Consider the following 13,737-nt stretch of genomic DNA (forward strand, 5'->3'; position numbering starts at 1 on the left):
AGCACCACCATGCCTAGCAACTTATTTTTTTAAATATAGGAAATAAACTGTCTTATCTGTTCCTCTGAGATGCCACTGCTGAAAGTCACAGATCTTCATTCAATAGTTAAGTGCTATTCTTTACAATTTATAGTAGTAATTTTTCCTCTGGAAACAGTAAGTACAAAAAACTAGGTAAACAATGAGGTGCTGCCATGGAGAACTAACCACTTATCATAGCTTTATGAATTACTACTGCCGGACTGTAATAGTAATTTCTGGGAGTGTCGCTCAGTAGCACAGCACTGAATGTACAAACATATCTGTACATACACACACGGTAAAATAATCTAGATTATAACTGTTAGAACTTTAGTCTTTAATATCTGACTATGGTCTAAATCTAAAATGCACTCATTTCCAACAAACCCAAATATGTAAGTCATACAGCAGAATTTTGTTTGGAAGCTTAGTCCGTAAGCCGCATGGGAGATAGCATTCACACATTTAATAAAGTTATTGAATTGGCTTGTTGAAAAATAATATCCACTCTGGGTTAGAACATATTTCTGGCTTTGAAGAGTATTTTATTTTTTTTGTGTGTGATCTTGCATAAGTCTTTATAACTTCCTTTCAATTTCCTCTTCTTACATAGATGCAACAATCGTACAAATTACTGTGAAGTACTTAAAAAGCTGACAATAAACCAGAGGACCAGCAATGTCTTGGAGGCTGAGCTAATGAGGACAGCGGCTTATCTTTCTTGAAAGGAGTGTCTTATTTGTACCTCTGTAATATAGTTTCTTGTCTAGATACGACTCTCAATAAATACTGTAAATTTATGAATGGTATTAGGCAAATTGCATTCCTGGCAGGCCACTGCCTGCTTACTTTCTTTGTATGTGTCTGATTCTTTTAATAGTATCTGGAAGGCTGCCTGTTTTCTATGGGCTAGCTATGTACAGTGGTGTACTTAAAAATACCTACGTCAAGAGGAGTAGCTCTTGTCCTCAGGGCAAATTTCCTCTTTTTTTTTTCCAGGGAGCTGCACCCCCAGGCTTGGGATCTAGGTCCCTAGGCTACAGGGAAGAGTTCGGTACGGGAAGCTCATCTTCTCGCCATCTGATTGGTCAATTCACACTCCACTCACGCGACTCTCGGCTCTGATTGGCCCAGGCGGCACCCCTCGCGGCCAGGAGACTACTTTGTGTGCCGGGGCGGCGTGTTTTGGTCCTGGGTCTCTGCTCGCGGCCAGGCTGGACCGATGTAGCTCTCCAGCCCACTTGCTAGGCTTCGCGGGCTCCAGGAATCCCCCGAGTCCGAGCGGGTAGGAAGTATCTTAGGGAAAAAGCTTCGTCCTCCCAACCCCGACTTCTCTTCCCCGGACTCAATAAACTTCCGCCTTAGCGGGTCAGTCGCAGCAGCGGGTCGGGAGAGGCCGGGCTTCGAACTCCCGACCGTGTGTGTGTGTATGTGAGATGGCGTGCGGGGGTGGGAATCGTCCTTTAAATGAAGGTAGAAACAGAGCCGAGGGCAAAATCGGGCTGATGGAACCGCTGGGGAGAAGCCATGCCATTGTGTGACCGTGTTGCAGGCTACAGGGGGTCAGCAGCAGCAGCAGCGGCGGTCCCCACCCTCACCCGCTCCCCCCAAAGTAGCCAGGAGCCCGCTTCGAGCCTCCAGCGCCTGTGCGCCTCCGGACGGAGCCGGCGAGGGCAGTCGTGCCTTGAACCTCCAGAGGTGTCTTCTCCCCCCGGGGAGCGGGGAACCGCACGCCACTCGCCAACCAAACCCCCCCCCCCCAACGCACTCCACCCCAGCCCAGCGTCTGGCCTTTTCGGCGGTAGAGGGCGGCGTGCGCCCGTGTGCGAGCCGCTGCCCGGCACGAACTCCGTCGTCCCGCTGTGGCCCGGGGCTCGGCGTGGCTGTGGATGCTGCAGCGACGCCGTGCACCCGCGCCGAGGATGTGTATGTATGTGTGTGTGTGTGTGTGTGTGTGTGTGTGTGTGAGTGTGTGTTGGGGGGGTGCGGGGAGGAGCCTCGACACTCGCCGGGGTCGCCGTAGGAGGCAGCGGCCGGCGCATGCGCGTCCTCTCCCCGCGAGCCTGCCTGGAACGCCGAGGGGCGCGCGCCCCCGCCCGCCCGCGCGCGCACGCACGCCCGCCCGCCCGCTCGCCCGCTCGCCCAGGCTTTCCCTCCCCGCCGGCGCTCGCGGTCGGAGCCACTCCGGCGCGCGTGCGCGCGTGGTCTCCGGCCGACCCGAGGGGTCCGCGTTCCCTCGGCTTCCAGGTTCCCTACCTCCCCCCCCCCACCACCACACCTCCCACACCCCGCGAACCAACCCCTCCCCCCCACACCCCGCCCCCAGCCCCACCTCCCCGTCCCCGGGCTCGCGGAATGGGGCCGGCGCGGCTCGGGGTCGCGCGCCCGGGACCCGGCTCGCGCTCGGCCTCGCGCTGTCAGCCGCTGCCCGGCTCGCGCCGCCTCGCGCTCCCGCTCGGTCAGTGGCGCCGAAGGCTCCGTTAAGCGGGGCGGCCGTGGTTCCTGTTTCCGTTCCTTCCTCTGCCTTCAGTCGGGAGTAGCATCCTCCACGCAGCCACTCCTCCTCCCGCCCCGGCCCCGACTCTCAGCCCTCCGGCGCGCCGGGGCAGCTGCAGCCCAGGGCTGTGGCCGTGGCCACCGGGGACGGCGCAGACCGCCTCGCTCCCGCCTTCGGGTAAGGGGGCGTAGGGGAGCCGGGGCAGCCCCGCGCGCCTCGGCGGGGAGAGCTGGGGAGGAGGAGGAGGAGGGGTGGCGGCTCGAACCCGGCGAGCGCGGGCTCTCGGGGTGAGGGTGGTGCGCGGTTATCGCTTCTCTTTCCAGCGCACCCCCCCACCACCCCCGGCGTTCCCGGGCCTGTGGTTGCAACTGCTGCAGCTTCTCCGGCGGCTCTGGGGAACGGGAACGGAGCCCCCCGGGACGCTCCGGCCGGTGCCTTCGCGCGGCGCCGCCGAGGGGGTGAGGGGCACCCGCCGGCCCAAACGGGACGTGCAGCGGCGCCGGCGCGGTCCGCGGCCGCGCATCCTTGCTCCGGGCAGCGGCCGGCCGGGAGCGAAGGAGCCCCGGGCAGGAGCAGGGATGGGGGCGGTGGTGGGAGGTGTCCCCCCCCCTCGACCCTCCTCACCTAGCCTTGCCCCTTAAGTCGCCAGCTGCCGGGCTCCCGCGGTCACGGACGGTGGACAGCCTTGTGCTTTCTGGGGCTTCTGCTTGGGGGCTCCCCGGGCTGCGAGTCGCACGAAGATCGGTTCCCAACACCCCCCTTTTTGAGGTGCAGATGGCGGGCATCGGAGTGCCTCAACTTACTTGGGAAGGTTAAATGAGTCACGTTGAGGAGTGTTCCGGGAGGTCGGTCTTGCTCGGTGCATGCAGCACCTGTTCTCGGGATGTGGGGGATCGCGAGCTTCCGAGACGCAACGCATTTCTTAAGTTAAAAGGCATTGTCATAGTTAGCTTTGAGCTGCTTGGCGAGCCTTTTGCCTTGAAGAGTGAGGCCTTGGAGAAAGGTGGGGAAGAGTGATGGCTTTCCATTTTATATCTAATTTTACACATTACTGGAGCAAACTCAAAAGAGGTGGACCCGCCAGGAGGTAACTTCAGACCTCAGGGTCTCTCTCAGGGAACAAATGCAACATAAGTTTTGTTATCACTTGAGTTTAAATTTATCACAAGCAACTTACTTAACTTTGGCTTTGCTCTGTAGAGACGCTAACTCTGTAGGGTTTTTGTTCTTGCTGTGGCTAAGGGCATATTTATTTAAGTTCCACGTTTTATGCACATTTCTTTTTAAAGTGTGTACCATATAATAAGAATTTCAGGAGAGAAACTATAGGTAATGGAGGAAAGTTGTCTTCCTTCTTTAAGGCAACCTTAAAGTATGCTGACCCTGTGAAAGTGTGCACAGGGAGTCTTACTCTGTTTACTAGAATATTCCAGCAAATTCAAATGTTTGAAATTGTGATTTCATAGGCAGAGTAAAAATGGAGGGAATGAGAAATGAATAGACTATAAGAAACGTGCAAAGATGGTTTGGAGGCACAAATTTTCTTTTTGCTGCTCTATAAATTGCGAGTTCTGTTTGAATTGAACAGCTGGAATGGAACTTGCATAGATTGCAGAAACTTGGAGAAATGTGTCTTTGATCAAATAGTGAGTTAATATGAAGGGTATCTTATAGTTTGCTAGGAGAGTGAATCAGAGTAACTTTAATATGACACTATCCAGATTATATTTTAAGTGTGTTCTTGGATTTGAAAAGTCATTTGAAATAGTTTTCTTACAAATCAGTTCTATTTAAGATGCATAGAATTGAGAAGACAGTCATTCTGATTATATCTTTGAATGTTTGTTATAAATTCTAAGCACTTCTATTTTAAGGAACAAGAATGTCCTGAAAAGTGGTGGATCTTGAAATTTGCAAAACTTATGTTCCTTGTTTGTTTTTTTTTTTTTTAAATGCAGTTATTTTAGTAGATTGGTCTGGAGGGGGAGCTAGTGCCAAAGCAAAGTATAGCTTAGTAAGTGTTTGAACTTTCAAGACACCTAAAATGGATTTTTTTGGGGGGCTAGGAGAAGCAAAGATTTTTTAATTAAAATAATCAGGGGACTTGATGTGGACATTTATCTATCTGTACATAGTTTTTTATGGGGTACATATATTGTGTATTATGAATCAGATTAAAAATTAGTTTAAAAAGATGAAAGCAGATGTGAAGTTTCTTCATTGTCTCATGTAGTCTTTGAAAATATGTCTTGTGTGGTAGTATTTCCCTAGCCTTCACTACATCAAAAGTGAAGATGTGTTCTACCTAATCTTTTGTGGCTCTTGTGTGTTTTTATTTTTTATTATTTTGGTTGTTCAAGGTAGGGTCTCACACTAGCCTCGGCTGACCTGAAATTCACTGTGTAGTCTCAGGGTGGCCCTGAACTCAGGGTGGTCCTCCTACCTCTGCCTCTCCAGTGCTGAGATTAAAGGCTGCACCACCGTGCCCAACCTTGTGTGTTTTTATTTTATAAAATCTGTAGCCCTAAGAATGAATAACATAAAAAGAGCCTCCAATAGGGCAGATATATTGTGAAGTAGAAAGAGACGCTTCGGGTATTAGGAGAGCAGTATCCCAAGGTCACTTCTTAGTCTTGTAATATAATTCAGTGCATGCAGCTGATCTACTAAGTTGAATTTGTGCCTTTGAACATAAAACAGTTATTTTGTGGTCTGTATTCCTTTATTTAGACATCTAAACTGTAATCAGCAAGGCATGTTGCTGTGCTTCTGGCCAGTCATGTGTTCTTTAAATCCAAGCCTAGAAACTGATAGTGATAAGTACTTTAAATCATTAGAATATTCTTCTTTTTTTCAGGTTAGCAGATGGGCTTTTTGTTTACTTATACTGTTCACTTATTTAGATAGAACCTCAGTGCTGATAAAATGAAAAACATAGGTTTTTTTTTTTTTTTCTACTTAGGGTTGTTGTTGGTTTATTATAAACTACATTTAGTAAATACGTTAGTTTAACTAAATGACAGATATATTTTTATAGCACATTTATAAATGTGGAAGTAAAATTTCAGTTTACAAGTATTTTTAAAAAGTTGGTAAGTTTTTTACTTACAAATAAAACTCTGAAACAATATTTCTGTTTTGTACTATGTATAAATCCTGGTCCTATTGATCCTTTTCAGATGAGGTTAACTTCCTGTCTTCTATGGTCACCAGCTGTAGAGAATCAGTACAGGATTGCTTTTGATTCTCGTAGTGATTCTCTGGTTTCTAATTTTCTACTGTATAGTAGAATGGATTGCATGGAATTGTTTTTAAATTGTAGTTCACTGTATGAGACAAACATGTTTAAAAGTAAGCACATGATGCCGGGTGTGGTGGCGCACGCCTTTAATCCCAGCACTTGGGAGGCAGAGGTAGGAGGATCGCTGTGAGTTCGAGGCCACCCTGAGACTCCATAGTGAATTCCAGGTCAGCCTAGGCTAGAGTGAAACCCTACCTTGAAAAACCAAAAAAAAAAAAAAAAAAAAGTAAGCACATGTTTACAACTGATTTTTAAAGAGCCTTAAAAAAAATCCTCCACAGAATATATGTTTATATAATACTGAACCTTTATGTTTTAATAGAAAATGAGGCACATAAGGACTATGAAGTTACACGAGGCATGTCATTAAGAGTTGCTACTGTACATTTCATTAAATGTATAGTTATAAAGAGTTAATTTCATCCTCTCTCCTCCCCGTTCCCCTTTCTTCTCCCCTCTACTCCTCTCCTCTCCCTTATTTCTGTTTTCTTTATTGTAGGTTCCCACTCTGTAGCTCTGATTGACCTAGAACTCACTATGTAGCCCAACCTGGCTTTGAACCTGTGGCAGTCCTTCTCTATTAAGTTCTGGGGTTGTGGGCATGTGGCACTACACCTGGTTCAATTAGAATTTTTTTCCCCCCAAACCTAGTACCTCACTCATTACTTAAACGATAATCCGTAGAGCACAAACCCTACTAATACCTAGCACTCGAATAAATTTTCTTAGGGTGTAACCAGCATTTATAGACTATCGAACTGTCAGTGCATGCCAACGTTTATAAATAACCTGATTCTATAACTTTCATTAATACGTTGCTTACTTATTAGTATGGAAAAATATGATGAGTAGCTTCTCTGCTAAATCCAGTATCTGGGACTTGGGGCCCATCAGTAAGGAGAGGGGGGTTGAGACAGGTTGAAGGTATGGTTTTTTTTTTTTTTTGTGATAGGATCTTAGTGGCCTCAAACTTGTCCTTATCCTCCTGTCTCAGCCTCCTAATCTCTGGGATTTTTAGGCATATGCCACTACTCCTTGTGCTTATCTTTAGTATATATTGTTTTCCTTATGTTCATGGAATGTTTTCAGGGAAAACAGTAATATCTGTGTTACAGTAGATTTACCAGAGTGATTTCATTTTTTCTTTTGAGACAGTAGGTAGGAGGCCAGAAGAACATCGGTTGTATAGATTTAATACTGTTTATTGTAAAAATGCTGTTGAAACATCATTTGAAAATAGTTAAGGGGATGATGGTGTATATTGCTCACTGCTATAGCATGTGCTTAGCACCAAAAGAAAAAATGAGCAAAGAAAAAGTTTGTTATGGATTATTCTTCTACTTGATATCTCTTCTTCTAATTTCCTGTAAATTTATTCTCATGTCTCTTACATTATTTCTTCTTTTATCTGTAGAATTCCTGACTACAAGAAATCGTTTTGTTAAAGATAAATTCTGTACTTTTCTGTATCTCATTTTAATAAAATGTTACCCCCTCCAACCCCCCAAATAGATTTATATAGCTAAAATGAACAATTGTTCTCAACTCATGGGAGTAGTTATAGTTCATAAGGGGAAAGTGTTTGATAACTACTGCCTTAGTCATTTGGGATCTGATTGATTCAATTTTTCTGAAGCGTAGAATTGTAGTTGTACTTAAAGGAACAATATATTTAGTAGCAAGTATGTTACAATTTTTTATTTTACATTTTTTGAGTAATTGTTTAATTCATTCAGTAATAAATGTCAAAAGAGTATAATTTTGAGAGCACCTACAAAATTAGAGCTAATCCAGGTTACGCATTTTATTTAAAATTTTTTAAAATAGTTTTAAACTTTTCTTTTAGAATGTTTATTGACACTTTAGGGCTTAGGAAAGTGATAATTAATATTCTTGAGGCCAAAGAGCCCATCTTGACGCTTGGTAAATTGACCCCCAGTAGCTTGAGGAATGAAGAGGTTTATTGAGTAATTCTGACTACTTCCTCTGACGTAATTTCAGATATTTAGGCCTTCATTAGCTAAAGCTCTTGTTTTTCTTTTTCTTTTGAAGGTTCAACTGTTAGAGCTATCAGCTTGATACCTCACATAGGTTGTCAAGTGTAGGTAGAATTAGAGATTATGGGGCTGGAGAGATGGCTTAGCGGTTAAGCTCTTGCCTGTGAAGCCTAAGGACCCCGGTTCGAGGCTCGGTTCCCCAGGTCCCACGTTAGCCAGATGCACAAGGGGGCGCACGCGTCTGGAGTTTGTTTGCAGAGGCTGGAAGCCCTGGCGCGCCCATTCTCTCTCTCTCCCTCTATCTGTCTTTCTCTCTGTGTCTGTCGCCCTCAAATAAATAAATAAAAAATTAAAAAAAAATGTTAAAAAAAAAGAATTAGAGATTATGTTATTTTCAATTTGTAAATAAGCAAAGAATATTAATATTCTCAATGGTGAGCAATTAACCTACTGAAAAAGAGCCAAATAATGAACTAAAGAGACCTAATATACAATTAGGAATGGCTCTTCTCACTAACAGTTCATTTTGTTTATTTTTAAATTATAATGATACAAAGGTGTAATGAAAATGAAATCACCAAAGAAGTCTGTTTTGTCATAGATTTATCAGACTAGGTAACAGTTCAAGAGGACATTAGTCTATATCTGCAGAGAATCAAAATGGTACAGATGGTACCTCATATGAAGTTATGATAAATGTTTTGACAAGAATGGTGTGCAAATTCCTTAAGTGTGTATTTGTACAATCCCTACCATTTAATGACACATTAGAAAATAAGTTACCTAACTTTGGAAACTCTAAAAGGAAAAGGATTTAAAGTATGGGAAAGGGCTGGTTTCTTTTCAAAATACACATTTATTGTTTTTTTAAAATTATTACTAAGTTTTTGGAGGTGGGGTCTCACTCTAGCCCAGGCTGGCCTCAAACTCACAGTGATCCTCCTACCTCAGCCTCCCTAGTGCTTGGGTTAAAGTGTGTGCTATCATGCCCAGAACAATAATATTAAAAAAACCCCAAAATTTAAATTTTATTTATTTGAGAGAGACACACAGAGAAACTCTTCATGTCGGGGCCTCTCACTGCTGGAAATGAACTCCAGATGCATGCACCACCTTGTGCATCTGGCTTACATGGGTCCTGAGGAATTGAACCTGGGTCCTTTGGCTTTGCAGGTAAGCACCGTAACTGCTAAGCCATCTCTCCAGCTTGCAATTATATGTGTGTGTGTGTGTGTGTGTGTGTGTGTGTGTGTGTGTACGTGTATATATATATGTATATATACATATAATTTATTTATTTATTTGAGAGAAAGAGGTAGAGAGATGGAAAGAAAGAGAGAGAGAGAATGAATGAATATGGGTGCACCAGGGCATCCAGCCACTGCAACTGAACTCCAGACGCATGTGTCCCCTTGTGCATCTGGCTTATGTGGATCCTGTAGAATCAAACCAGGATCCTTTGGCTTTGCAGGCAGATGCCTTAACTGCTAAGCCATCTCTCCAGCCCCCCCCCTTTTCTTGTTTTGTATTTATGTGGGCCCATGTGATGTGGGGGTCAGAGGATAACCTCAGGTGTGTCCTTGTCATCCACCTTGTTTTTTTTTTTAATATTTTTTGTTCATTTTTTATTTATTTACTTATTTGAGAGCGACAGACACAGAGAGAAAGACAGATAGAGGGAGAGAGAGAGAATGGGCGCGCCAGGGCTTCCAGCCACTGCAAACGAACTCCAGACGCGTGCGCCCCCTTGTGCATCTGGCTAACGTGGGACCTGGGGAAGCGAGCCTCGAACCGGGGTCCTTAGGCTTCACAGGCAAGCGCTTAACCGCTAAGCCATCTCTCCAACCCTCCACCTTGTTTTATGCAGGCTCTCTCATTACTCACCACTGGGTTTGCCAGGCTAGCTGGCCCATGAACTGCTGGACATTCTCCTGTCTCTGCCTCCAGTCTCCTTGTATACTGGAATTACAGATGCCTCCTATAGAACCTGACTTTAGGGATCTCCTTGTAGAGCAAGATGCCTGCTGTAGAATCTAGCTTGATGTTAGTTTGGGGGATCTGAACTCAGGCTACTCAGGCTGACATGGCAGGCACTTTATCCACTAGGTCATCTACCCAGCCCTGCAATACACACATGCATGACAGCGTTACTAGCTACAGTCACCGTGGGTACTCTCGATTTCCAGAATTTATTCATCGTGCATAAAACCTGCTGCATTGAAACTTGGTACTCTTGAACCAACACCTTCCTGTTGTCCTTTGTAAGCATAGTTTATTTTCTGTTTCTATGAGTTTGCCTTTTTAAAATTTCACATAGAAGTGAGCTCATGCAGTATGTTTTTCTGTGCTTTGCTTATTTCACTCAGCACAGTGTTTGACAGGTTCATTCAAATATTAGTGTGCAGGAGGTAAAAACTTCATAGTTACTCTTTTAGAATTTTTTTCCCATCTGCTCTTGAATTAACCTAAAATGGAGGAATAGATGAGGAATGAAGACCCAGAGATAGAGTTAATACTTATCTATTCAGTTGGTGTGTTGTAAAAAAGGGAACCTAGTTATATAAGGAGGCTTAGTAGATAACACATCCTTTAACAAAGTTTGTATGTTATTCTCTTGGTTTCAGCTTACATCCTTATTAAGAATGTTGGTTCCTTTTTTTTTTTTTTTAAGGAGATAGGTGAGTTTTCATGGGAATTTCATCTCCTGCTTTTAAGAAAAACATGGGGCCAGGTATGGTGGCACACCTCTTTAATCCTAGCATGTGGGAAGCAGAGGTAGGAGGAGCACTGTGAGTTCAATGGCACCCCGAGACTACATAGTGAATAGTAGGCTCCAGGTCAGTCTGGGCTACAGCCAGAGATCCTACCCGTGGGGGGGGGGGGGGGGAAGATGGAAGGTCAGAATGAGTTTTTACACCTTTTTTTAAAGTGCCTTTAACTCAGAATTGTCAATATGCTAGAAGGGCATACTTATTTATTTACTTATTTATTTTCCAATTTCTTTTTTTTTTTAATTTTTATTAGCATTTTCCATGATTATAAAAAAAATCCCATGTTAATTCCCTCCCCCCCCACTTTCTCCTTTGAAATTCCATTCTCCATCATATTACCTCCCCATCACAGTCATTGTACTTACATATATACAATATCAACCTATTAAGTACCCTCCTCCTAGAAAGGCATACTTTTTTTGACAGGATTTCCTTCTTTAAAAAAAGATTTATTTGGGCTGGAGAGATGGCTTAGCAGTTAAGTGCTTGCCTGTGAAGCCTAAGGACCCCAGTTCGAGTCTCGGTTCCCCAGGTCCCACGTTAGCTAGATGCACAAGGGGCGCACGCGTCTGGAGTTCGTTTGCAGAGGCTGGAAGCCCTGGCGCGCCCATTCTCTCTCTCTCCCTCTATCTGTCTTTCTCTCTGTGTCTGTTGCTCTCAAATAAATAAATTAAAAATTAAAAAAAATTTATTTATAATTGTTTACTTATAGAGACAGAAAGAAGGGGAGAGAGATATAGAGGGAGAATGGGCACACCAGGGCCTCTAGTGACTGCAAATGAACTCCAGACATATGCTCCACTATGTGCATCTGGCCTATGTGGGACCTGGATAGTCGAACCTGGGTCCTTAGGCTTCACAGGCATACGCCTCAACCACTAAGCCATTTCTCCAGCCCCAGGATTTCCATTTTTTTAAGGCTGAATAAAATTTCATGTTACCTATGCACATACATTTGCCCCTCCACATTCCTAAATTCAACAACAACAACAAAAAATAAACCTGAGAGAACAAGATGCAACTCAGTGAAAGCTACTTGTCTAGCTAGCATCCACAAGGCCCTTGGTCAAACAAAACAAAAACAATAATACTCACCAAACAGTATTAAAAATATTTGAAAAAAAATTTCAATCAAGCCAGGTATGGTAGCTCACATCTTTATTCCCGGCACTTGGAATGCTGAGGTGGGATGTGGCCATGATTTTGAGGCTAGTCTGTGGGTTAGAGTGAGACCCTGCTTCAAAAAGAACAGAAAAGAGTTGCATTTTTACCAAACCTGAGTGTTCTTTTTTTCCTAAGCAGTGTGATATATCAACTGTTTACTACAGGTTATATGCAAATACTATGACTTTTAATATTTTTCTTTGAGTAGGGAGTATCCTAGACTCATCCCTCACTGCTACTGAGGGACTGTTCCACTTTTCCATTGGTTGGCATACCACAGTTGATTTCATATCTTAGCTATACTAAATAATGCTTCAGTGAACATGGGAGTGCAGAAATATCTTTGACATGTTGACATTGAAAAACTTTTTATTGCCAGGTTCATCCATTTACATATTTTGATCATAATCTCCTCTTAAGTATCTTCATTTGTCCTTGTCTCCAGTGCCTCTTTCTTTTAAAGATTTTATATTTATTTATTTACTTATTTATTTATAGAGAGTGCAAATGGGCACGTCTGGGCCTCTAGCCACTGCAAACAAACTGCAGATGCATGCGCCACCATGCGCATCTGGCTGATGTGGGAACTGGAGAATCGAACTGGGGTCCTTAGGCTTCTCAGGCATGAGCCTTAACTGCTAAGCCATCGCTCCAGCCCTCTACTGCCTCTTTTTACTGCCTCCCCTCCCCCCTGTCTTTTTAACCAGCCCCTCTCTTGTTTTGATGCTTTTTCTTTATTTGCTCTTCATCACCAGCATTGGAATGTAGATGGGCCCAATGTTGTGCAGATTACAAGAGCCACTATGAGGCTGTGAATACGCCAGCCACTTCATGTCTGGAAGACAGCATTCCTCCCCATTCTTTGGCTCTTGTATTCTTTCTTCTCTGTTCTTCCACAGTGTTCCTTGGAGGAGCCTGGGAGGGTGTGATAGACTGATAAACTGATTTCATTTCAGTTGGATGTATATTCAGAAGTGGGATTGCTAGAGCATATTTTGGGACTACTTTGAATGAACTATGTACAGTTTTCCATAATGGTTATACCAGTTGACATTTTCACCAAATGTGGTTTCCTTTCCTTCACATTCTGGCCAATACTTGATCTCTTTTGTCTTTATGTAAGTAGTCATTCTTTCTTGTTTTTATATGGAATCTGTTTTAACTTAACAAATAATCATTAATAAGAATTAAAAAAATTTTTGAGACAGTGTCCTGCTGTGTACCCAAGACTGGCTCTGAACTCTTGATACTTAACCTCCTGTGCTGGGGTTTACAGGTATGTGCCTCCACACCTGGTTTAGTAGTAACTCTCAGCAGGTGTGAAAATGTGGTTTTGATTTGTGTTTCCCTATTTAGGTCATTTGCTCACTTTTTTAAAACTTTTTTTTATTCTTGGGAACTTCAGTATATGCTTCACCCACTTTTTAATTGGTTTGTTTTATTTTTTAAATATTTAAGAGAGAGAGAATATGAATGAGAATGAGAATATATGGGTGTGCCAGGGCCTCCTGCTGCTGTAAATGAACTCCAGACACAGTCTTTACTTTGTGCATTTGGCTTTACATGGGCACTGGTGTGGTGGTTTGATTCAGGTGTCCCCCATAAACTTAGGTGTTCTGAATGCTAGGTTCCTAGCTGATGGAGATTTGGGAATTAATGCCTCCTGGAGGGAGTGTATTGTTGGGGGTAGGCTTGTGGGTGTTATAGGCAGTGTCCCCATGCCAGTGTTTGGCATACTCTCTTGTTCCTGTTGTCCACCTTATGTTGGCTAGGGGGTGATGTCCACTCTCTGCTCATCCATCATTTCCCCCTGCCATCGTGGAGCTTCTCCTTGAGCCTGTAAGCCAAAATAAACCTCTTTTTCCCACAAGCTGCTCTTGGTTGGGTGATTTCTACTAGCAATGCAAACCTGACTGCAATAACCGGGAAATGGAACCCTGGCCATTAGGCTTTGCAAGCAAGTGCCCTTAACTGCTGAGCGTTATG

At 44.0% G+C, this 13,737-nt stretch overlaps 1 protein-coding gene across 4 annotated transcripts in view; it reads left to right on the forward strand.

Annotated features, from left to right (window-relative positions):
• Positions 1-2,438: 2,438 nt before the first annotated feature.
• The window catches only part of Fut8 (fucosyltransferase 8), a 261,713-nt gene continuing 250,414 nt past the window's right edge, over positions 2,439-13,737 (forward strand). For 3 of the 4 annotated variants that reach the window (XM_004649268.2, XM_045155050.1, XM_045155054.1), the window contains exon 1: positions 2,439-2,695. The gene's annotated coding sequence lies outside the window, so the exon portion shown is untranslated. The remainder of the gene's footprint in view (positions 2,696-13,737) is intronic. The other variant, XM_045155052.1, reaches the window with a different exon arrangement.

The sequence above is a fragment of the Jaculus jaculus genome, chromosome 7, assembly GCF_020740685.1.
Source record: "Jaculus jaculus isolate mJacJac1 chromosome 7, mJacJac1.mat.Y.cur, whole genome shotgun sequence".
NCBI lineage: Eukaryota > Metazoa > Chordata > Mammalia > Rodentia > Dipodidae > Jaculus > Jaculus jaculus.